The sequence below is a fragment of the Salvelinus fontinalis genome, chromosome 18 (assembly GCF_029448725.1).
Source record: "Salvelinus fontinalis isolate EN_2023a chromosome 18, ASM2944872v1, whole genome shotgun sequence".
Lineage (NCBI taxonomy): Eukaryota > Metazoa > Chordata > Actinopteri > Salmoniformes > Salmonidae > Salvelinus > Salvelinus fontinalis.
In genome coordinates this window covers 25,883,088-25,909,410 of record NC_074682.1, presented here as the reverse complement: position 1 = coordinate 25,909,410, position 26,323 = coordinate 25,883,088, and the positions used below count along the sequence as shown (strand labels likewise).

The 26,323-nt window shown below is 43.5% G+C and overlaps 1 protein-coding gene and 1 pseudogene across 3 annotated transcripts in view; both read right to left on the bottom strand.

Annotated features, from left to right (window-relative positions):
• The window catches only part of LOC129815204 (receptor-type tyrosine-protein phosphatase alpha-like), a 59,139-nt gene extending 57,387 nt beyond the window's left edge, over positions 1 to 1,752 (bottom strand). For all 3 annotated transcript variants that reach the window (XM_055868717.1, XM_055868718.1, XM_055868719.1), the window contains exon 1: positions 1,371 to 1,752. The gene's annotated coding sequence lies outside the window, so the exon portion shown is untranslated. The remainder of the gene's footprint in view (positions 1 to 1,370) is intronic.
• Positions 1,753 to 5,607: 3,855 nt separating this feature from the next.
• LOC129815879 (isocitrate dehydrogenase [NAD] subunit beta, mitochondrial-like) lies at positions 5,608 to 24,416 on the bottom strand (annotated as a pseudogene).
• Between the last annotated feature and the right edge of the window lie 1,907 nt (positions 24,417 to 26,323).

Here is a 26,323-nt window from a genome sequence, read left to right as displayed (position 1 = left end):
TCTACACACTCACTCCAACACAAACAAACAATTATACTGACTCTACACACATACAATCTTAATTTACGCTGCTGCTACTCTGTTTATCGTACATCATGATGCCTAGTCGCCTTACCCCAATACATATCTACCTCTATCACTTCAGTATCCCTGCAAATTGTAAATATGGTATTGGAACTGACCCTGTATATAGCTTACTTTCTCGTGTTCTTATTTCTTGTGTTTTTGTTCTACCTTATGTTATTTTTAGTATTACATTGATTACTGCATCCTTGGGTTTAAAGCTTGCAAGAAAGGCATTCACTGTACTTGTGCACATGACATTAAAACTTGAAACTCATGGGACAGTGGCCTCCACCTTCATGAAATCAATGGTGTCAAAAGGTCAGCAGACAAAATGTGGAACATATTCCTTAATGACTCCTGCGTTGACAAATGTATTTTTCATGCCAATGAACTTGTATTGATTAGAATCATTGAGGGAGTTTTGTCACAGCACACCAACTATACAGTATGTGGTATATAAACACTGAGGGTTTGCACTGAAACAAACTTTTTGAAACCAGCCTGCCTGGGACACAAGCCATGTTTATACATCACATTATAGTTATTACCAGGGTTAAGGGGGTCACCAGTTGTGACACCAGTGCACAATTAGTTAAGATTCATATTGCGGAATTACATTTAGGCTAGACTAAGTAACCTCAAGGTCCAGTCAACCCAGAATAATTAGTATCAGAAGAGACAATAGAGAGCGAGGCAGAGTCAAGCAGTATACTTGTTAGACAAAAATGTAAATGTGTGCTGTGATTTGAAGGCCTGTCTGTCTAAAGCGACCTAATTCCTGGGCTGTGTTCCCACTAAGCTCCCTATCCCCCCCCCCCCCCCCCCCCCCCCCATCTCGAAACATTTAGCAACAAAGCGTTGATCAATATGTACTTTTCAGTTAGAACGCACTGGCCCTCCGATTGTTTCCATGTCGCATTGTTACAATGTAACGTTACGCGTTCACAACACGATCACACTCTGGAAATCTAAAATGTATGCTGTGGCACTTTTCTCCCCCTTCGCAAAATGTTTCCTCCCTGCCTCCAAGCTCATTCTGTAAATGTTCGTGTCGCTACAAACATATAATTGGGTGCGCTCCCATGATACCCATGGAACGTTATACAAAAACAACCTCTTCCCTCCGCCTTATCTCTCTCATCACCGAAACGATGTTCGCCGTGCAATACTAAACTGTGATAATGATATGGGACAATCCAAAAGTGCTTATTTGTGTGGCAAGTAGCCAGACATTATTACAACTTAATGAAACACGCTTCACCGCAACTAGTGACAATTTACAGCAGAATAAAAACAAAACTCACCCCGACGCCCGTTTGGTGTAATACAATCCTGAATATCTACAGTAGTGAAATTCCTTTCTTCCTTTTCACACGTTCTCAACCCCGGCCCGTCTCCACACTCCAGTATCCAAGTGTGTGTGGGGGGGCTGTGTCAGTGATAGGAACGATCTGGGACAGGCAATTTGGGGCCAAAAGATCGCACGTCTGTTTATCCTAACGAGTGACTAGAACGGTCCCAAACATTCCTCAATGTTACCGAAGGTCTCTATAACACATTTGTATCTCTCCGTCTTCCTCGAGGCATAGGGGGACGTGAATCCCAGTTTATTCCTTGCATCCAGGGGAGTCGCCGCCTCTTCTAGTCCGCCATGTTGCGTCTGCAATAGAAGGAATGGGAAGCAGAGAATTCCCAGGCCAGGCTCCTCCCCGGTGCCACTGCGACATCTGGCGGATCATCACGAGACGGAGTAAACAGCATCCCTATCCAAAAGAGCGCGAGTCAACCATCTGGTCATTTCTGTCACATACACAAAGTCGAAAATTGGACGGGTTTATTAATTTCCCATAGGCTGCCGGGGCACACGATCCCATTTAGTTGGCCCTCTGTCAACATTGGCCAATGGTGGTCACCAACCCTGGTCCTGGGTTAAAGGTTGCAGGCTTTTGTTCCATCCCACTGAGCCCAGCAGTAGCACACCTGATTCAACTGATCAAGGTATTTCTTTTTTATTTAACCTTTATTTAACGATTCAGTTAAGAACAAATTCTTATTTACAACGATGGCCTACACCGGCCAAACACGGACGACGCTGGGCCAATTGCGCGCCGCCTTATGGGACTCCAAATCACCGCCAGTTGTGATACAGTATTGAGACTTGACGTTTAATTGATTAGTTGAATCAGGTCAGGTATAGTGCTAGAACAAAAGCCTGTACCCACTATAGCAGAGGTTTCCAACCAACTCCAGGCCTTGAGTACCCTTAACAGCACACATTGTTATTGCAGCCCCAGACAGGCACACCTGATTCAACTACTCATCAGGCCCTCAATGAATTGAGGCAGTTGTTTGTCAAGCGCTACAACAAATGTGTGCTGTTGGGGGTACTCGAGGACCGGAGTTAGGAACCACTGGTCTAGGACTCGGGAGGACCAACCAACCATTGGTTGACCAAACGCTGCAAGAGGCTTTACCAAAGCCACTAGGGTACAAATATTTCTCTGACAAAATGTACACGTTCTGAGATATAAAAAAGCAATGTCCCAATCAGCTTTTTTCCCCCTTCTCTAAAAAAATGTCATTTCTGGAACTCACTTCCAGATCACTTCAAACGTTTAAGATTTATATTGATTTACTGGTGGTTCAAAACTATTTTAAACCCAGCGTCACACTTGCAATTCAATATTTATGCAATACAAATTACATTACCGTCTGCAATAACATCATTCAAATACAACACATTTTATGTTTAGAGCGATTTTCTATACAGCAGAGTTTCAGATATAGTAATATGTTTATTACAGTTCATGAATTAAGTCAATAATGCATGTAGAGAATACATTAAAAAAATACTGATATACTACATGGTCCAGTCATTGAAGAGTTAAGTAGAAAGAACACTGCTACAGAATATGGTATGTGACTTACAAGTGTTATAGTTCTATTGTCACATAGGAAAACATTCTTATTTTGGTACTGCTTATAAGACTGAATGTGCGGTCCCTATATTGGTTTCTCAATTATCAAATCAAGTTTATATAGCCCTTCATACATCAGCTAATATCTCGAAGTGCTGTACAGAAACCTAGCCTAAAATTATGTAGCAGTTCCTCTATTTAATTGTGCATATTTTACATATATTTGAGTATACTCCCATGGGTGTAAGCTGTCGTTTCGCATGGTCTGGAGAATTTAATTTGCAGCGTGGGTGTCAATACAGAGATTAGTTTTGACAGAAGGTAAATAAAGTATGTGTGTTTACGAGCTGCCAGTATGAGGATAGCTCAGGCGGCTAGGTTGGCAATGACAGCTCTGGTGAACTCGTCGCTTGTAGCAGAGCATCCCAGGTCTCCTGTGCACAGCTGCCACTAATAAAAGTAGTGTTACACACACACGGTCCATTCACACAGGCAATTGGCCCTCACAAATACATACAAACATGACTAGTGTGTAAGAGAGCCTTATTCACCAAACACAATACAGGTGAATATTAGGTTATTTTGAAGCAACTTAAAAGGAAAATTACACCAAGAATATATTTTTGTATTTATTTCATAAATCCATTGTTGAGTCTCAAAATGTTTTGCTTGTCAGCAATCAAGTTTGATATGTAACTTTTAAAATAGGGAAATCATCCCCGTATGACTTAGAATGTTACATCTGTGCAAAACTCATCCAAGCCACCACTCATCCAAGCCATACATTTTTTTTTAACATGGTCTTGCCTTGGATTTAAAATACATATTCAGTCTAACTCTTTTGAGAAACATAGGCCAACATGCATTTTTCCATATTTTATTCTTTAATATTTGACCATGATGATATCTTTAAAAACAACAAAAGGTCTGTCAGCCATTGTAACAGTTAGGGAACAATGGCAAGTTAAGAACAAATTATTATTTACAATGACTGCCTATCTCGGCCAACGCTGGGCCAATTGTGCGCCACCCTATGGGACTCCCAATCACAGCCGGATGTGATACAGCCTGGTGTTATCAAGTGCTAGTTCAAAGATCCAATATTATAACACCAGTACTATAGCCATAACCATTACGTACCCAGAACAGCACTTTGAAGCATTTATAATATATATATTTATAATAAATATATACACACAAGTATGTGGACACCCCTTAAAATTAGTGGATTCGGCTATTTCAGCCCATTGCTGACAAGTTTATAAAATCAAGCACACAACAATGCAATCTCAATAGACAAACATTAACATTGACAGTAGAATGAGCTTACTGAAGAGCTCAGTGGCTTTCAATGTGGCACCATCATAGGATGCCACCTTCCCAGCAAGTCAGTTCGTCAAATTTCTGCCCCGGGCAACTGTAAGTGCTGTTATTGTGAAGTGGAAACGTCTAAGAGGAACAACAGCTCAGCCGCAAAGTGGTAGGCCACAAAAGCTCACAGAATGGGACCGCCGAGTGCTGAAGTGTGCAAAAATCGCCTGTCCTCAGTTGTATCACTCACTACAGAGTTCCAGACTGCCTCTGGAAGCAACGTCAGCACAAAAACTGTTAGCCTGGAGCTCCATTAAATGGGTTTCCATGGCCGAGCAGCTGCACACAGGCCTACGATCACCATGCACAATGCTAAGCATTGGTTGGAGTGGTGTAAAGCTCGCCGCCATTGGAATCTGGAGTAGCGGAAATGCGTTCTCTGGAGTGATAAATCATGCTTCAACATCTGGCAGTCCAACAGACAAATCGGGGTTAGCGAATGTTACCTGCCCCAATGCATAGCACCAACTATAAAGTTTGGTGGAGGAGGAATATGGTCTGTGGCTGTTTTTCATGGTTCGGGGTAGATCCCTTAGTTCCAGTGAAGGGAAATCTAAACGCTACAGCATACAATTTAGACAATTCTGTGCTTCCAACTTCGTGGCAACAGTTTGGGGAAATCCCTTTCCTGTTTCAGCATGCTCGTGGCTGAATGGAAGCAAGTCTCTGCAGAAATGTTCCAACATCCAGAGTAGAGGCTGTTATACCAGCAAAGGGGGACCAACTCCACAATAATGCCCCTGATTTTGGAATGAGATGTTCGACAAGCAGGTGTCCACATATACTTTTGGTCATGTAGTGTCTTACCAAAAACCAATATACACTGCTCAAAAAAAAAAAAGGGAACACTTAAACACAATGTAACTCCAAGTCAATCACACTTCTATGAAATCAAACTGTCCACTTAGGAAGCAACACTGATTGACAATAAATTTCACATGCTGTTGTGCAAATGGAATAGACAAAAGGTGGAAATTATAGGCAATTAGCAAGACACCCCCAAAAAAGGAGTGATTCTGCAGGTGGTGACCACAGACCACTTCTCAGTTCCTATGCTTCCTGGCTGATGTTTTGGTCACTTTTGAATGCTGGCGGTGCTCTCACTCTAGTGGTAGCATGAGACGGAGTCTACAACCCACACAAGTGGCTCAGGTAGTGCAGTTCATCCAGGATGGCACATCAATGCGAGCTGTGGCAAAAAGGTTTGCTGTGTCTGTCAGCGTAGTGTCCAGAGCATGGAGGCGCTACCAGGAGACAGGCCAGTACATCAGGAGACGTGGAGGAGGCCGTAGGAGGGCAACAACCCAGCAGCAGGACCGCTACCTCCGCCTTTGTGCAAGGAGTTGCACTGCCAGAGCCCTGCAAAATGACCTCCAGCAGGCCACAAATGTGCATGTGTCAGCATATGGTCTCACAAGGGGTCTGAGGATCTCATCTCGGTACCTAATGGCAGTCAGGCTACCTCTGGCGAGCACATGGAGGGCTGTGCGGCCCCACAAAGAAATGCCACCCCACACCATGACTGACCCACCGCCAAACCGGTCATGCTGAAGGATGTTGCAGGCAGCAGAACGTTCTCCACGGCGTCTCCAGACTCTGTCACGTGCTCAGTGTGAACCTGCTTTCATCTGTGAAGAGCACAGGGCGCCAGTGGCGAATTTGCCAATCTTGGTGTTCTCTGGCAAATGCCAAACGTCCTGCACGGTGCTGGGCTGTAAGCACAACCCCCACCTGTGGACGTCGGGCCCTCATACCACCCTCATGGAGTCTGTTTCTGACCGTTTGAGCAGACACATGCACATTTGTGGCCTGCTGGAGGTCATTTTGCAGGGCTCTGGCAGTGCACCTCCTGGCACAAAGGTGGCGGTAGCGGTCCTGCTGCTGGGTTGTTGCCCTCCTACGGCCTCCTCCACGTCTCCTGATGTACTGGCCTGTCTCCTGGTAGCGCCTCCATGCTCTGGACACTACGCTGACAGACACAGCAAACCTTTTTGCCACAGCTCGCATTGATGTGCCATTCTGGATGAACTGCACTACCTGAGCCACTTGTGTGGGTTGTAGACTCCGTCTCATGCTACCACTAGAGTGAGAGCACCGCCAGCATTCAAAAGTGACCAAAACATCAGTCAGGAAGCATAGGAACTGAGAAGTGGTCTGTGGTCACCACCTGCAGAATCACTCCTTTTTTGGGGGTGTCTTGCTAATTGCCTATAATTTCCACCTTTTGTCTATTCCATTTGCACAACAGCATGTGAAATTTATTGTCAATCAGTGTTGCTTCCTAAGTGGACAGTTTGATTTCACAGAAGTGTGATTGACTTGGAGTTACATTGTGTTGTTTAAGTGTTCCCTTAATTTTTTGAGCAGTGTATTTAAAGTCCCAATGGACTGGCTGACATGACTGTCTAAGTCGCCAGTAGCAATGCCACCACTCTGATATCATAACCAATATATAATGGAACGGACATATAGCACATACAGTACAAAAACAGAAAAGTCACTGGTCTGACATGATCAAATGGTTTCTCTTGTGAACTCAGGCAAAGCTGGTCATAGGCTCATGTTACAATGGCTTGTTCGTTTGTGAAATGTAAGGATGAAAAAGCTAAGCTTTGACTGAATAGACGAACACAATGGATCCCCAAGGTCACAACTCCAGCAAAGGGCTCCCAAGATAGTGACCTCTACGATACACTGAATTTTACAGCATACACAGTAGACAGAATATTAAGACATTTTAGTTTTTAGTAACTAGTGATTATGAATTGAGTATGAGTGAATAGGATTCAGTGAAGCTAGCCAATTTCACAGTTCAGCTTGTTAGCATCCCTGCTAACGCAACAATGTGAAAACATTGATTTTCAGTGTTTACAATGTTCTCCCTTCACAGGAATGACCTCCGCATCCTGCTGATTTTACGACAGTGGCGGTGTCCGTTTGTGAGAAAGTCCTTTATTTTTTTTTTATATAGTACCTACAGCAGGTTTTCTTAACGTGACTAAGGCTGTTATTGCAAAAGGCCAGTTATCCTTTGTCCATGGACACACTGCACGTACAGTTATGAACAAGGTACTTTATAATGCCTGCCACAACTCATTGCTGTGAAATGGAAGACCCGAAGTTCACTTATGCAGTGATAAGATTTCACTTGCTTTGGTGTTGGTAAATTGTCCTCGTGGCACAACTAGCTTGATCAATACTGCTGAACAACCTGCAGCACAACCAGTGTGGACTGCAAGGCTAGATTAGCGGTGATCAATTTAATATAAAATCATATGCATGTCCACAGCACAAACAAGGAAACAGTGTAGAGAGAAGGCAGAGTAGGAGAGTAAAGGGAGAGGTGGTAGCCGACAGAAAACTATAAAGAGGTAGTAGAGCTGATAGAAGAGTGCATCCAACAGCAGAGGAAGTACAAAAGAACCGGGTGACATGGAGTTGGAGAAAGTGTTCAGCAAGGAAAAGACTGGGAGAAAATAGAGAAGGTCACAGCAGCATAAATGGACAATTTGGTCGAAAACAATTAATTTAAAAGATTAATGCAGAAAATGAATTGCTTTGGCCAAATCGAGAAACAGAAACCCTTAGAGGATACGCAGAGCGTGTTATGAGGAATGTGAGAAGCGGAGAAGAGGAACAAGAGCTGCCAAGAGTGATGTAAGGAGAATTAGTTTAGTGGGACAGGGAGCAAAACAGTTGTGGCAAAGTTATTAGGGGAGATATGGCGATATGGGGTTCAATATATCCAGATTATATTTGGTTGGCCGTTCAGTTCAGGGTAAAGGGCTGTTCAGGGGACCAGTACTTCTTTAGTACGCGGGTCGGTGGTGGAGGTTCCCCACAACGGCTTGCACAAAGTCCCCGGTCGTGCTGTAACCGCCCAGGTCTCGGGTCCGCACCTGGGACACATGTACACACACACACAGGGTGCAAGGGAATAGGAGGAGGAGAGGGAAAAGTGGAGGGTAATTCAGACTGGTGCAGGGATAGGAAACTCTAGTTCTCAGGTGCCTGATTGGTGTCACACTTTGGCCCCAGCTAAGACACCGCACTCCAGTAATCATGATCTTCAGTTTAGGATGCAATTAGTTTAAAATCGCATGCGTTTGCTAGGGATGGGGGAAAGTCTGACACCTCTTTGACCACTGAGGACTGGAGTTTCCCACCCCTGCACTAGTGAATTGACAAACACTATACTTCAAATCACACGTCCTTCCACTTTCAATCAAGCTACCACCATTTCTCCAAATTATCAGACCATAATACCTCCACTATTTCAGTGAACAGAAATCATTCTCCCACATTCACTCTGCAAAAACATACATTCTGTGTTGACCATGCACCTGTCTAGAAACCATGGTATTACTTAGGGTTAGAGGGTTAGTGCTGCTGCTATTAGTCCTAATACGGGCTGGAGCGCAGACAAAATTAGTCCATCTTTGTTACCAGTCAGTTTCTACATTTACAAGAACAATGTACAGCAGGACACAGAGTGGTGTACAGGATTCCACCCACGTAAACATGCACAATCAAAAGGCTCTCTCACACATCAGGATATGGGTTATTGCTTTTTTGTATTTTCATTGATAAATGCAATTTGAGGGTCATTAAATTGTTTGGATCAGAGTGTTTGTTTTTACACTTTTCACCCATGAATAGTATTTTTAGATTTGACGCACAAAATTCATATACATATTGCAAAAACCCAACCGTGTGCTCTCCCATCCAACTGTAGAATTAATACATGCACACAAACCAACAGGATTTAGTAGTGTTGATACAATATCGTCACACACAATTACATTGCCCTCTTTGATGACCCTCCGGACAGCGTCTGACACCATGTTCGAAGTGGTATTCCAAGCTGTAACACAAAACAGTCAGTTGAGGTTAGTGCACGCACACACACGCGCACAAATCCCATTGGAAGCAGTACCCACTCACTTGAGGTGATGGAGCATGTTGGCAGCGCTGAGCAGCATGGCCGTGGGGTTGGCGATGTTCCTGCCCACAGCCTGGGCAAAGTGGTGTCATGCTCCCTGAGACGAAGAGAGTCCATTACATTTCTCAGGCCATTTTATCTATGCTTGGGTCTGTAATGTAACTAGTGTATGATTGCAGCGGACTGGTTAAGTTGGATCTCAGGTAGACTCCTGGACACTCACAGTCTCAAACACGGGGTACTCGGCACTATAGCTCTCTCCTGGGACCACTCCTGCCCCGCCGACCAGCCCAGCTGCCAGGTTGTCAATGACGTTGCCATAAAGGTTGGGCCCCACCAGCACGGCAAACTGGTATGGGTTCTGGACCAGCTAGAGAGAGAGAAGCAGTAAGTGAGTGAGTGCGCACGTGCGAGAGAGAGGTGGGGCGTACCTGCACGCAACAGTTGTCTATAATAATGTTGTCGTATTTGATCTTGGGATACAGCTCTGTCACCTCAGCACAGCACTGTAGGAACAGGCCATCTGCAAGCTTCCTGTAGAAAGGCAGGAGACAAAATCCTTGGCTGTAGTTGGATAGATGTGTAGAAGCCTTTAAAAAAAGGTTGTTTCTGGCACCAAGACTCACATGATGTTGGCCTTGTGGACTGCCGTGACCCTCCTTGGTGGCGCAGTCGAAGACAAACTTGGCGATGCGCTGAGACTTCTCCCTGGTGATAATCTTCAGACATTCGATCACTCCAGGCACACTCTGAGAGACAGAAAGCAGAGTTCAGATCAAGACAAACTTCCATTAGACCGTGGTTTGACCATGGTGTTAGAGTGCTTACATATGTGGTCGTGTTCTTTCCAGTGTGCAATGCCTCATGCATGATTTCAATGTGTATTAGTCATACAACAAACTAATCAAAAACATGGTAAGATTTCCATCAGGACCGGGTCAATCGACTTTAGCTAGCCAGACCCCCCCCCCCCCCCCCCCCCCCCAGGGTGAGTGGAGATTTCCCTCAACGTGCTGACCAATTAGTGCTTTTTGAAGTTAGTTTGGTTTCGGTTAAATATATATATATTTTTAAATCACTATGCATTATGTGGGTTGAATGCTGTAACACAGATTAAAACATTTAATAAAAGTCCAATGACGGTAGTGACTGCCCATTACTGCTTATCATTTATTCACATTACTTTAAAAAAATATCAGTTGTGTCTATTACATGTTTTATTTGATGACTTACTTCATTCCATGTCATCATCTCCCCTCTATAGAGCTGCTGCCTATGCTGTCTGACAAAATCACTATTTTAGTAGTTCTTCAAAGTAAATAAGGCATACTTTTATGACTGCTGAATACCAACTATCAAATCACTTAGATCATGTATTTTCAGGTAGATACCTCTAAGCAACTGCTCTCTATCCATCTCAAATGTGCATTCTTCTGTCTCCTCTCTGCGTCTGTTCCGCACTAACGTAACATAGCAGGCGTAAAAGAAACAGACCGGACAAGTAGGAGCGCAATGGATTATGGTCATTGTAGTTAATGACCACGTTTTCTGTACTAAACTATGTCAAATATTGGCCTGTTGGACACTACAACTCTGTTTTACACTTGATCTGATTTACCTCTAGAGAAACTGTGCAATGTGCACATTGAGCTCACATTTTTTTTTTTTTTTGGGGGGGGGGGGGGGGGTAAATAATTTAGTCCATTTGTTGTTTAAAAAACAAAAAATAACAGAAATTTCAGTTAATCGCTCAGCACTACCAATAAAATGTTCTGAATTTGGAAGAAAAAAAGATCCACCTAACTGGCACCCTAGGTGAGCTAAAATAAAAACACACCCATTGTTTGGTTGCATGGCAATATGTGATGTACCTCGTGCTCCAGAGAGCTGTACTCTCCCTCGGTCTGCTCTCGGATAATGACCAGGTCGTTGTGGCGGGTGCTATAGCCAGGCAGGCTGTTCACATGAACCACGTTGGCAAACCGGTCCAGTCTACACCTGAGGAGAGCTTCGTTAATGAGATCAGTCAACCAGCCAGCCACACGCACACACTAGAACAGCCATACAACATGTGAACCGTGGCCCGGAACCCGAACGGGGTCAATACCAAGAAAAAAATCTAAGGGTATTCAAGTCAGGCTTCAAATGAATATGGTTGAAAGTTGTAATATAATGCACAAGATGCAATTTCAAAATTTGTTAGTGCATGGGCAGTTTTCCTCTTATGTCATTAACGGAGACCTGGCCGGGTGGTGCCAGAATAACAACCTGTCCCTCAACGTAACCAAGACTAAGGAGATGATTGTGGACTACAGGAAAAGGAGGACCGAGGACCCCATTCTCATCGACGGGGCTGTAGTGGAGCAGGTTGAGAGCTTCAAGATCCTTGGTGTCCACATCACCAACAAACTAGAATGGTCCAAACTAGAGGTCGACCGATTATGAAAATTACTTAAAAGTGCAATATGTGCTATGTAAGAAAGCTAACGTTTGAGTTCCTTGCTCAGAACATGAGAACATATGAAAGCTGGTGGTTCCTTTTAACATGAGTCTTCAATATTCCCAGGTAAGAAGTTTTAGGTTGTAGTTATTATAGGAATTATAGGACTATTTCCCTCTGTACAATTTGTATTTCATTAACCTTTGACTATTGGATGTTCTTATAGGCACTTTAGTATTGCCAGTGTAACAGTATAGCTTCCGTCCCTCTCCTCGCTCCTCCCTGGGCTCGAACCAGGAACACAATGACAACAGCCACCCTCGAAGCAGCGTTACCCATGCAGAGCAAGGGGAACACCTACTTGAAGTCCCGTGTAGCTCAGTTGGTAGAGCATGGCGCTTGCAACGCCAGGGTTGTGGGTTCGATTCCCACGGGGGGCCAGTACAAAAAAGTATGAATGTATGTACTTGTAAGTCGCTCTGGATAAGAGCGTCTGCTAAATGACTTAAATGTAAATGTACTAGAAGGCTCAGAGCGAGTGACGTTTGAAACGCTATTAGCGCGCGCTAACTAGCTAGCCATTTCACTTCAGTTACACCAGCCTCATCTCGGGAGTTGATAGGCTTGAAGTCATAAACAGCGCAATGCTTGATGCACAACAAAGAGCTGCTGGCAAAACACACGAAAGTGCTGTTTGAATGACTGTTTACGCGCCTGCTTCTGCCTACCACCGCTCAGTCAGATACTTAGATACTTGTATGCTCAGTCAGATTATATGCAACGCAGGACACGCTAGATAATATCTAGTAATATCATCAACCATGTGTACACTGCTGCTACTCTCTGTTTAACATATATGCATAGTCACTTTAACTATACATTCATGTACACACTACCTCAATTGGCCCGACCAACCAGTGCTCCCGCACATTGGCTAACCGGGCTATCTGCATTGTGTCCCGCCACCCACCTCCTGCCAACCTCCTCTTTTACGCTACTGCTATTCTCTGTTCATCATATATTCATAGTAACTTTAACCATATCTACATGTACATACTACCTCAATCAGCCTGACTAACCGGTGTCTGCATGTAGCCTCGCTACTGTTTTTCACTGTTTTTATTTCTTTACTTACCTATTGTTCACCTAACACCTTTTTTGCACTATTGATTAGAGCCTGTAAGTAAGCATTTCACTGTTGTATTCGGCGCACGTGACAAATACATTTTGATTTGAACTGACAGACCCTAGAGAGCTATATCCTGTCAGAAATTCCCAGTTGATAAACTAATCCCATGTTACCTAGGTAGGCAAGATGGCCTATCTAAATCTTGTAGTTATCATGCCCAGATTATGTGCCAGCCAGCCATCTCAAAGCCAGCCAGCTCCCCTTTAAACTACATGGGGTTGTTAATCTTTCCTACACACGGACAGAGAAAATAAAACCCAGTCAGAACACACTGATCTGATAAAAGCATTCAAGTGGGAGCAAATCTCCTGCATAGGAAATGAGAGGAGACAAGTCGGTTACCTTTCATGGACACCCTGTTGGTCTTCATGGAGGCGAACACCTGCTCCAGCTTCTCGTTGCTGTCCATGTGCTGCACCTCACTCAGGTGAAACTCCTCAAACTCCACTGGGACGTCAGCCACCTGGAGGGGGATGGAAAGGCAGGTTTAAGGCTAGAAACAAGGAGATAAGACAAAGGGATGAGAAACAGGATGGACATATTGAAGATTAATGAATAAAGGAGTGAGCGAATGGGCTACAATAACTTAAAAATTAGTCTTGTATATTCAGTTATCAATGAACACCGAAAATATTGGATTGAGCTCAGAGAACGCTTGAAGCATGGTGCAGGCAATATCAAGACAGTGGGCTCTGTTCCCACATGGGCAACATACCATGTGTGTTTACTATGTGCGGAAAAGTGACAATCCGGTCTCGAGTGTTTAGGTGGTGTACACCAAGAGAGGTTCATGAGCTTGGGGGTAAGGTGCGGTGAAAGCATAAGTAATAGGATACTTGGAGTGTAATGTGCCAAGGAGATGAGTTAGTTAGCTAAATGTCAACCGAGGGACCAGACATCCACACCAATGCACTCTTAAGGCGCTTTCACATATCTCTGTGTGATCCGGATCCTGGCACCTTAATACATGCTATAAAGCATGTGTGAAACACAAACAAACCTTGGCTGAAACAAATACTTGACCTGCGTGAGTAGCAGGTTCAAGGTCCAGGACCAGAGTACCAGGTATTGTGACACAGCAGCGCAAGTCACTTGGAACTTTTTGCCCATTGTAAACAAGCTAGCTTGCTAACGCCATGTAGAATATACATTGTCACTAATGCTGCAGGAAACCAAATTTCATATTTGAAAACACCCTTAGACACATCACCTCTCCTGGTCAGACTTAAGGGGAGCCGCCATAATGTACATACCTTGAAAACCTCCTTGACAGTAGTCATCAGCCCAGGTCCCACTCCATCCCCGGGCACCATGGTGACCTTGAAGGTGGCATCGGCGCGGGCCGGCGGCGCCTCGGGCACACCCAGACAGGCGGTCATACTGTGGGGCCGGGCAGCCAGCTGCTGCCACCACGGGACAGTGCCAGTCAGGCCCTAGAACAGGACAAAATAGTAAATTAGGCCTACCATAGAAAGTATGTATTATCTGAATGTCTCATCTGATGGCATCACCATTAGTAACACCTGTCAATACAACTTCAAGACAATGGGGGTTGCTTAGAACAGAAGCATGGTTCCCCCACCAATTACACTAGAAAACTGGACCGTGTTCAGGCATGAAGAACATTCTGAATAAGTGTCATGTACCTTGATGATAGGATAAGGGGGACATAATTCAGAACGTTTTACACTATGAAGCGACAGGCTATAATAATCAATTTGAGCTACCTTTACGCCGGTCTCTCGTATCAGAAGACAGCCCAATTGGTTTATCAGGCTGCAAAAATTAGGTTTAGGCTCGCTGACGCTGTGTGGTCTGAAGCTGATAACACACCATCACAGATAACGTTAGTGTCACAGATTTGTATTGTTCTATCAGTAGCTACTAGCTAGCCAAGTTAGCTAACGCCAGCTATCATCATCCTCCTATTGTAAGAAATTGTAATAGAGACTGGAAACTAGTAATAACTACATTTCAACATAAGCCATATTTTATACAAAAATACACATACTCCTCATTTCTCTTGGACATATGCTGGACTTATTAAGACACCAACTACAGACACACATAATTCCCCTCCCCCATAATAACCACAGAATACACCCAACACATGGTTGGAGCTCAAGACAAAGAACTAACTCAGGAACCAATGGAACGTGGACACCAGGCCTGTTCAGGACTACCCAAGACCCAGATCGACCAATCGGAAGGCCAGACTCGCAGATCTACCTACTTTGCTTGTTGTCTATATAGTACTGTACAATTCTTGAAGCTATCTCTTTTCCGGACGATTCAATAGGAATCAGACAGAAAGAGCCTTGCTGCAAGATTTTACTAAGATATCTTTACATGTGATTAAACGGCCTTATTATAAAATTATCCACCTCGTCCTATTGTCTCCTCTTGTTCTCCTGTCAGCAGTAAACGTTTTACTAACAGACTTGGTAAGCAGAGGATGGTTAAAACATATTTGAATTCGGCCCAATAGAAAATCCATCGGACAGGAGACGAGAGGGAGAAAGATTCCAGAGGAGAGGTGACCTTTTCGAGGGAGAATCGCGATTCAACCCACCCAGGAAACTGATCAGAGAGCTCGATAATAACGGGTGAGCAGATGCCTGTTTAATCAAAATCTGTATATTGTATTATAGTCAATATCTAAATTCATTGATCAGTACTACTGTGGTGAGTGTGAATTGTTGCTAAATTTATGTGGAATTGTTTAGAATTTAAGGCATTGTGTACAGATATCTAAGTATTAATAGGTCAAAGACTTAATCACATAGTCTGACACTACGTGGTATGCTGAACGCGTAGGTGTACAGTGAAGGATAAGCTTTATAACGATTCACACAGTCGGGCCATATTTGACAGTCGATCAGATAGGGGTTGCCGTGAAGAATCCATAATTAAAAGATGGGATCCAAATAGCCGGGCAGTAGTTAGATTTGGCAAATCAGCTAAGTGTTACCGTGAAGACCCATAAAAAATATTTTAAAAAATATATATATAACGATTCACACAGTCGGGCCACATTTGACAGTCGATCAGATAGGGGTACCGTGAAGAATCCATAATTAATATAATACGATTCAAATAGTCGTGCAGTAGCTATATTTAGCTAGGTGTTACGTGAGAAATCTAATGTGATATTGCATGTGTAAGTTGTGTTGTAATTGTATGTGTAAGTTGTGTTGTCGCAATGTGGGGGATTGAACGTTCCACGAGACCGAATGCTACTAATTAGCTATATGCTGAGTTCGGGCTGCAGTTCATAGTGACCGCCGAGTCAGAATCTGTGGGCCGCGTTGAAGCAGCCATTTACGGCTGATGAGTTGACCTGGTTTTCCCCTCTTGTGCTGTTGGTAAATCCTTAAGGGTTAGAATTAATTTGAAAATTATTATAGAAGCGCGTGAATTACTAGTATATTGTCCCCAAAGGAAATTTCTGAAATGTTTTGGCAAAGTATTTAATTAATCGGAAAAAGTTCAAATTAATCGGAAAAGTTAAAAGAAATAATATCTTTCGAATTAAAGATCTTATAATTGCCATTCCAATTATATCAGGAGCGCCTGAATTCATTAGTATATTGTCCCCAAAGGAAACTTCTGAAATATTTTGCCAAAGTATTTAATTAATTAAATAAGCGAAAAGCAATAATATTTTTTATTATAAGTACCTAAAACTGTCATTCCAATTATAACAGGAGCGCGTGAATATATTCGTATATTGTTTCAAAAAGATATAGCTGAAATATTGTTGGAAAACGAAAATAATTCATCGAATACACGGCAATAAAAGTCTTTGTCCACGCGAGTCGGACACGAGACTGGGGGAGGTTAGAGACAGAAAAATACATCGCTGGTTTCGATCAGTGACGGGCTAAAGTATACAAAGATAATAATAGACCCAGACATAGCTTAACGACAAAATGACCACGACTATCGTCCCCAAACACAAATTCAACGAATATTTAGATCAGAGAATGAAAGACAGAGCAGGCGGGAGATTACACTACAAACCCGTTAAAAGAATTTGGGAAAAAGTGAGGCTGAGATGGACTCAAGCAGGTTTCCTTAGTGGAGTCGCCCCATCAAAAGGGCAACTCCTCATTATGGAGAAAGAATTGGAGGAAGCAGTGAAGCAAGGGATAGAATGTGAAGTTGATAAGAATAAGAGTCACTTATTTAAAAAGGAAGGGACAAAGCAAAAGGAAAAAGGCAGAGGCTGAGATGAAAATAGGATTGTGGGCGATTGAAGAGATCAGAAGGGCACTCCCCTACAGAAAACCTGAAACGTTGGGGGTGGGCACTGGAGCACCAACTGACACCAAAGAGGGCAGGTCCAACAATAATGACGCCCCACCTACCACCACAGCAACCCCATCGGCCCCCACCCATCTATACCCAGAACTGCCACAGGGAGAGAAAAAAGCACCACCTCCCTATTTTCAAAATCCATTCACTCAGCAATCACCTCCCCCTTTCCAGGGCATGTCTGACGAATATGCCCCATGGCCCTGAAGCTGCTCACCACTAACCTACACTCATCATTGACCTGGACTACTGAAGCATCAAAGGCTTTTGCACTCTTGAAAACAGATCTCTAAGTGGCAGTAGCCTTAACAGCACCTGACTAAAAAAAAACAAGTTCCATCTGGATGTTTCTGAAAAGGAAGGATTTACATCATCCATCCTTTTCCAGAACCTAGAGGGGGAGAGTAGAGTGTTGAGGTATCACTCCTCCAAACTGGGCCACATTGAAGAAGGACAAACCACATGCTCCAGGTATGTGGCTGCAGTGGCAAAAGCTATTGGAAAAACAGCCCACATGATAATGTGCCATCCATTGGAAATCCACACCCACATGGGGTTGCAGCATATCTGATGAGCAATGGTTATACACAGATGGATGCCGCTATAGAGGAGAAGAAGGGTACATAGCAGCATACACAGTGGTGCAGCAGCTCCCGGATAGATCACATGTGACTTTGGAATCTGCCATCATCACACACCTGCATCAGCCCAGTTAGCTGAAATCATAGGGTTGACACAAGCTCTGGAAAGAGCTGAAGGGAAGACTGTGAACAACTACACCGACTCAGCTTATGCTCATGGAGCAGTCCATACGAATGGATCACAATGGCTGAGACGCAACTTCATCACCACAGGAAACCTTCCAATCAAACACAAGACACAGATGGAAAAACTGATTAAATCGGTCTCACTACCTGAGAAGGTGGCCATCATGAAGTGTAATGTGTAATACAAGTGTAATACAACTGAAAAACAGAGTCAGCGAGGAAAATGATGCAGCTGACAAAGCAGCCAAGAAAGCTGGTGGATACACCCCGAGACAAATGGTACTACGGACCCAACCAGCTCGGACTGAGCTCACAAAGCAACACATAAAAGAACTCCAGTTCACAGCAGGACCCTGTGAATACTCAGTATGGGGACAGAAAGAGGCCACCAAGGGACCTGATGAACTGTGGAGATGCCATGATGGCAGACTAGAGGCCCCAGCAAACCTATGTCCAGAACTAATACGAGAAGCTCATGGGCACACACACGAAGGCAAACTAAAGACTTTACAGAAGGTGTCCCACATCTGGTGGCACCCACACATGAAAGACATGACAGATTTGTGTTGTGACGAGTGTAGCATTTGTGGTAGCCACAATCCAAAGAAACCATACCAAACGCCCATGGGCTCATACCCAGTCCCAAATGCTTGTTTTCAGGACATCAGCATAAATTACACAGATATGGGGAAAGACAATGTGACAAATGGAAAAAGGTACCTGTTAGTTATGGTAGACAGGTTCTCTAAAATGGGTTGAGGCAATACCAACAGCAGGGGAGGATGCAAAATAGGTCATTAAGTGGCTGCAAACCCAACTCATGTGTATTGTTTAATGACAAACGCTCCATGTACCAATAGGGTCGGATGTGTAAATGTCAACTGATTAATGGATGTTGTTTAATGATGGGGTTAGTGTACAGGCCACAATCTCATAAGTCTCGTGGAACGCGCCAATCAAATGTATGTGCAGGTTTGAAGTTGATTTGGGTTGAAGTCCTGCCCCTGGCGTTGCTGGCCAGGAGAGCCTCTCCAGGTGCAGGCACCCATCTCTCTCCTCATGAGACAATGGCTGGAGGAGTCATGCTGGGTTCACCAAGGGAGGGAGGTCATATGCCCGCCCTTGATGTACAACAAATTGTAATGTCTGATAATTGACGGAACTTTCTGCAGCTCTCTCCACACAGATTCACAAGGTCCAATGGGGAAGCTGACGGGAGATCCGGCACTACTGAAGGTAAAAATTGGTGACTGGGTGGGGTGAAAGTCCACAAGAGAAAGTGGCTAGAACCCAGGTGGACTGGACTGTACGAAGTGAGGGAGGATACTTCACACTCAGTCCAGGTCAAAGGTAAATCAGGCGCACCTTGGCACCACCTCACACATTGCACTCCAGCCCCAATCCCTTCTAGAACACTGACAGAAGTCAGAGCTGATTTAAACAGCTTAAATTCGATTCCAAATGAAGACATTCCTGACTCAGGTGATGCGGAATCAAACTCCGCCTCCCCTGATAAAAGAACCTCGCCCAGTTAGAGGGATATTTCTCCCTCCCTGGGCAAGGCTAGGGATATCTGGCCCCTTATTTGTGATATTCCTACTGATATTTGGGGTGTCCCTGGGCACTTTCACATGGTTAATAGAATAACTATAACCGGATCCCCATGGATGTATGTCACGGACACTCTAGTCTAACTAGGTAATAATAGATAAAAAAAATTAAAAAATTAAAAATTTAGAAAACAATAGTTAAAATAAGAAACTAATATGGCTCAAATTGAGAAGGTTGAATAAGAGTGGGTGGAGAGCTGTGCAGAGAATGGACAGAAGATGGCAGTATTGCAGCACCCAATGGTCTCCCAGCCGACTGGTTGAATGCTGGTGACATAATTTTGTTTTTTGGAGTAAACATTAAGGTTAAGGGTTTCCGTGTACCCAGAGATAAGATATCTTAAAAGAATACACTCATATGGGAATAGGAGTTTTACTTTCTGAGTTTTATTTAGGCAAGGGATTTTGAGAAGATAAAGGGTTCTTTTGGTATGTCTAGATATGGAACACGAATGTAGGTGTAACATTTTGACCTGTTTTCTGTTTTCATTGCATTTTCCGGCGACTTGATCACTCGCGGGGAAATGTAGTGAGAATAATGAGATTGTGTCATTTGGGATACTAGTTTTGAGGTAAATTGATTATAATAGAGTTTATAACTCTTGACCATAAGGTAAGCATTTGTATTGGCCATTAGAAGATAGAGATAGGTTAATTAAGGTTATGTTAGGACTTTAGAGATTGACACTATAAGACCTGTTGTTATTTTTAAATCCATGCAGATAAAGTCAAAACAGTGAGACACTTAGTTAATATTGTAAAGGAACACATAGTTGTTATTGACTATTATTAGAAAGAGACAGACAGATGGGTCTACCCCGCACTGTTGAGACCTTGAAGGTTTGAGAGCAGAGTGGGGAGGGTGGACCAGGAAATGAGCAAGGTGGGCTGTGAAATAAGATAGGAGAGAAATGGGTTAACATATATAAGCAGCACAGATACATTTCAAAGTAGATAGGACACTTGACAGAGAATTGGAAAAGAATAGATATGGATGTGCGCCCAGGGGAGAATTGGATATGCGGGGAATAGAAGGGACGTTCCTATAATATGATGTACTAGGTTATTATTTAGAGTAGGTAAGGTTGATACCTGGCCAGAGCCAGGTATCAAACGAAGGAGGGTACATTGTGGTCTAGGAAAGGATGGGGCCTATTGGATAATAAACGTATTTAAAATTAAAAATTTCTAGTTAACCAAACCTGTATGTCCAAGAGTTTATGCATTGCAGGTGAATTAAGGGAGAAGGTGAATCACTCGACCTGGGGGCATATCGCACTTGGAGGGTGAGACACACTGACACTGCCGAATGATCACAGAGTTAAGGAGAAGAACCGTTGCTAATAGAGCTCGGGGATCAACTCCTTAATGAAGAATTCCCTGCCCCCGACCTTTCCTCACTGTGTTCGTTCATAGAAGTGACAGTGTTGCTTGATCTCTGGCTGATGATGTGTTCTCTGGGAGAGGGTGGGGTTTTACAGGACTGCCTGTAGTCCTGAGCTGTCTGATAAGGATACGATGGGGATGTTACCATCGCAGTGCTGCCAGAACCACCACCAGTTCCAACGGACCAGGGTTCAGCCGGCCTCCTCCACCACTTCAAGACCAAGTCCCACGCCATCACCTAAGCTCTCCAATCTGGTACAGATAATAAATATAAAAGACATCTCAGATAGTGAACATTTGGGGACTGAAACTGTTTATGAGGAAAGGGAGAATATGTGGTTGGCCTACAAAACACTTAATAGAAAGGACTGTGTCGTATGTGGACATGCCAGACCTATTCTGGCTGCTCACCCATTTGTCCTAAGTAATGGGGAAGGTTGGATGTGCATATTGGAAAGTTCAAGCCAAATTTAACCCTGTGTAAAACTCTGAGTCTTGTGTTCCCAGAAGTCCCTCCCCAGAAGGTACCGTGGGGAGTTAAGGCATATGGGGGATATAACAGCTGTATCACTGGTACAGGTAGAGGTATAGACTATGGAGGGCTCCCTGCTACTACCTGCATCACTAATACCACTAGGAACTAGAGGTGTTGCTGATGTATGGTGGATGTGTGGACCTGCCAGGCGGTTGACCCCATTTTTGAAAGGAAATTGTCGTTGCTCATGTGTTTTGGCCAGTCTGATACCACCATTGCCTATTATTATAGCTAATCAACTTCTGGGAGCTACACAGGACACAGAGGCTTGGGACCAACCCAGGAGACGGCAGAAACGTGACGCTCCTTGGTCCGAGGGTACAGATAACATGCACACCAACCTGTTGGGGTCCCAATAGGGGTCCCCCACGAATTCCAGACATTAAACAGGAATGATGGCCTGTGGCATCTGATGCCCATCATTGGCCCAGCTATTGTTGATGCTAAAACAAATGGTCTGGATCAATTATATCTACTATAATTAATGATGATTTGTGAAACACACCCACACAGGACTTACAGGGATGGCTGAACAATTGGATGCTACCTCACAAACCAGTAGACACAATAGACTAACACTGGACATAAGTCTGGCCAACCAGGGAGGTGTATGTAAAAAGATTGTAGAACAGTGTTGCACGTTTGTTCCTAACAATACTAGTCCGGATGGGAGCATTTCAAAAGCTCTGAGTGGGTTGGCAAGGTTATCAGTGGAGATGAAGGGTCTTGCAGGTGTGGAGGAGAGTGGACTGTTCCCCTGGCTGGGTGGTTGATTTGGTAAGTACACTGCAATGATGATTACTGGATTTCTGACACTAGTTGTTGTTTTTCATTTCTGTGTTGCCTGTATCATACCTTGTTTGAAGAAGTTTGTTACAGATGTGTAAGGGGCCTCTGGTATGATGCCGTTGCTTGATGCTCCAGTTGGAGAGGCTGATACGAAAACGAGCTTCCGCAGGAGAGTGGGCTGACAGAGGAGGACCCTTGGTTTGCTGTAGATGATGTTGTTGAATGAATAAAAAGTGATGTTTGTCCTCCCTGTTGTGAAGGTTTGAAGTTCCCGGGTGGCGACGAGCCCACCTGGTACAGGTTGTATAGAGGGATGGACCTGAGGGTTTAACATATTCTCGTTTTTTGGTTTACTAATGTGTGGTTGGCCACTCCAGGTGTAGTTATTGGAGTGGTCTCCTTTTGGTCCTTGCTCATTTACGACTCAACTTACATTGATGCTATTGGTGTCCCTAGGGGGTGCCAGATGAATATAAACTGGTGGACCAAGTGAAAGCTGGGTTTGAATCTTCTGTCTGTTGGTGGTGAACAGTTAGTAAAAATGTGGACAGAATTAACTACCTTCATTTTAATGTCCAGAAACTGGGCAATTGGACTCAACAAGGCTTCGAGGCGGTCCATGGACAATTGGAAGCTACGTCCCTGATGGCATTTCAAAATAGAATCGCGGTTGATATGTTATTGGCTGAACGGGGGGGTCTGTGCAATGTTTGGTGAACAGTGTTGTACTTTCATTCCCAATAACACAGCTACGGATGGGAGTCTGACTGTAGCATTGGAGGGACTTCGTACCCTTAATGGTAAGATGAAACAGCATTCTGGAGTGGACACTACTATGTGGGACTCATGGATGGATGCTTTTGGTAAATATAAGACGCTGGTTTCCTCCATCCTAGTATCAATTTCTGTTTTTGCGGCCATTCTTGTACTTTGTGGATGCTGTTGCATTCCATGTGCGCGCACGCTTGCTAGCCGTGTTATAACTGCCGCCATAGACCCTAATCAGGAAAGGGCCCAAATGTTCCCATTGCTTGATGATGGGGAAGCTGGACCTGTCTATCTATTTGAGGACTAAGATACTTTTATGTCACGTCTCTTGTGAGACGTGAAGAGAGGGAATTAAAAATTTGTCTTCTGACAAATTTTATCCCTTAACTTTGTCTTTTTATACTTTTATGTCACGTCTCTTGTGAGACGTGAAGAGAGGGAATTAAAATTTGTCTTCTGACAAATTTTATCCTTTAGTTTTGTGTTTTTTATATACTTTTATGTCACGTCTCTTGTGAGACGTGAAGAGAGGGAATTAAAATTTGTCTTCTGACAAATTTTATCCTTTAGTTTTGTCTTTTTATACTTTTATGTCACGTCTCTTGTGAGACGTGAAGAGAGGGATTTGTAAGAAATTGTAATAGAGACTGGAAACTAGTAATAACTACATTTCAACATAAGCCATATTTTATACAAAAATACACATACTCCTCATTTCTCTTGGACATATGCTGGACTTAAGACACCAACTACAGACACACATAATTCCCCTCCCCCATAATAACCACAGAATACACCCAACACATGGTTGGAGCTCAAGACAAAGAACTAACTCAGGAACCAATGGAACGTGGACACCAGGCCTGTTCAGGACTACCCAAGACCCAGATCGACCAATCGGAAGGCCAGACTCGCAGATCTACCTACTTTGCTTGTTGTCTATATAGTACTGTACAATTCTTGAAACTATCTCTTTTCCGGACGATTCAATAGGAATCAGACAGAAAGAGCCTTGCTGCAAGATTTTACTAAGATATCTTTACATGTGATTAAACGGCCTTATTATAAAATTATCCACCTCGTCCTATTGTCTCCTCTTGTTCTCCTGTCAACAGTAAACGTTTTACTAACACTATCCCTATCGCATTGGTGATTAAATTAATTTATATCAAGCAGTTTCTAATAAAACGGCTGTCCCCAATAGCAACAACGAAGGGTTTTACACGAAACACTTTGTCCACAATTTGATGGCTGTAAACATTATCTACCGACTAACCTTGGTCAAAGTTACAAGGCTCTCTCTTAAGGCAGCAGCCATCGTGATGACCAAACCAACGAGAATGTGAAGGAAATTAACTTTGTCTTTACAGGCTAGAAACGTTGATTTTTCTTTGGTGGAATAGTTGGACTGAGCAACCATATGAGCGAGACACAGATGCCACCTAGTGGATTGGAGTTGCAGTTCGTCCTAATATTTTCAACTTCAGCAGAGTAAACAGTTCAGTCAAATTAGTAGGGCCAAGGAGACCTCTTTAGAAGGGGCAAATATTTGTCATTTTTCACAGAAATTTGAGACCAAGATGGATGTGGTTACAGAAACCCTGCCACTAATCCTGGAGGGTTGAAATAATGCATGATGTAGTACCAGTTTAAGATTTTGAGACGGGAGGCGTGATTTGAACCTGGCACGCTAGGGTCCAACAGAGCCTGACTTATTGCACTGCTCCAAGAAAGCTAACTCCCTTGGGGAGCAGTATTCTGTTTTTATCGGTCTGAAGGTAAAGAAAGTCACGCTGAAAGAAAGTCATGCTTAGCAAGAACCACTTCTCCCCGATCCAGCTCATACCTGGCTCGAACTTCCGACATCTGCCTGGCAAACACATGGGACCACCCTCCTAAAGCATTACAACATATTGCGCCACCGAACAAAGCCTTCTTCAAAGGTGCAAGGGGCGACATTTCAGGCTGAGGGATGAGTTTAAAAAATCTCCATCGGCTACATTCACCCCCCAAACTCGCGGTTGATCTGAGCGCAACTGCAGATCCGGGTCACAGAACAATTGCCAAGGACATCACGCTGCTTGCTTAGCGAGTACCACTTCCCCCAAATCCGGCTCATCATACCTGGCTCGAACTCGGGACATCTGCCTTGCAAACACACGTGACCGCTCTGCACTCCAGCACTTTGGATATGAAATGATACAATGACGTGCTATAAATTCTCAGACAACACAAAGATTCCGTGAGGCCCTTCCAGACTCCCTCTGCCTACCCAAGGACGTCAGAGGACAAAAATCAGTTAACCTGTCTAGGACTGGGGTTCCGCCCCACATTCCACTGAAAAGGCAGCGCGGGAAATTCAAAAATATTAAAAAAAATATTTAACTTTCACACATTAACAAGTCCAATACAGCAAATGAAAGATAATGTCCGATTTTTAAAAATGTTTTACAGCGAAAACACCACATATATTTACGTTAGCTCACCACCAAATCCAAAAAAGCACAGACATTTCTTTCACAGCAAAGGTAGCTTTCACAAAACACACAAATAGAGATAAAATTAATCACTAACCTTTGAACATCTTCATCAGATGAGTCATATAACATCATGTTACACAATACATTTATGTTTTGTTTGATAATGTGCATATATATATTTAAAAAAATCTCAGTTTACATTGGCGCGTTACGTGCAGTAATGTTTTGATTCCAAAACATCCAGTGATTTTGCATAAATACTCATAATAAACATTGATAAAAGAAGAGGACTGGCCACCCCTCATAGCCTAGTTCCTCTCTAGGTTTCTTCCTAGGTTTTGGCCTTTCTAGGGAGTTTTCACTCGCCACCGTGCTTCTACACCTGCATTGCTTGCTGTTTGCGGTTTTAGGCTGGGTTTTTGTACAGCAATTTGAGATATCAGCTGATGTAAGAAGGGCTATATAAATACATTTGATTTGATTTGACTATGAGTTTAAAGCTTTAATTTTAGGTTATTTGCATCCATATCAGGTGAACAGTTTAGAAATTAAAGCACTCTTTGTACATAGCGCCCCCCCCCCCCCCCCCCCCCCATTTTAGGGGACCAAAAGTATTGGGACAAATCCACATATTTAAAGTAGGTCAAAAGATTAGTATTTGGTCCCATATTCCTAACATGCAATGATTACATCAAGCTCGTGACTCTACAAACATGTTGGATGCATTTGCTATTTGTTTTGGTTG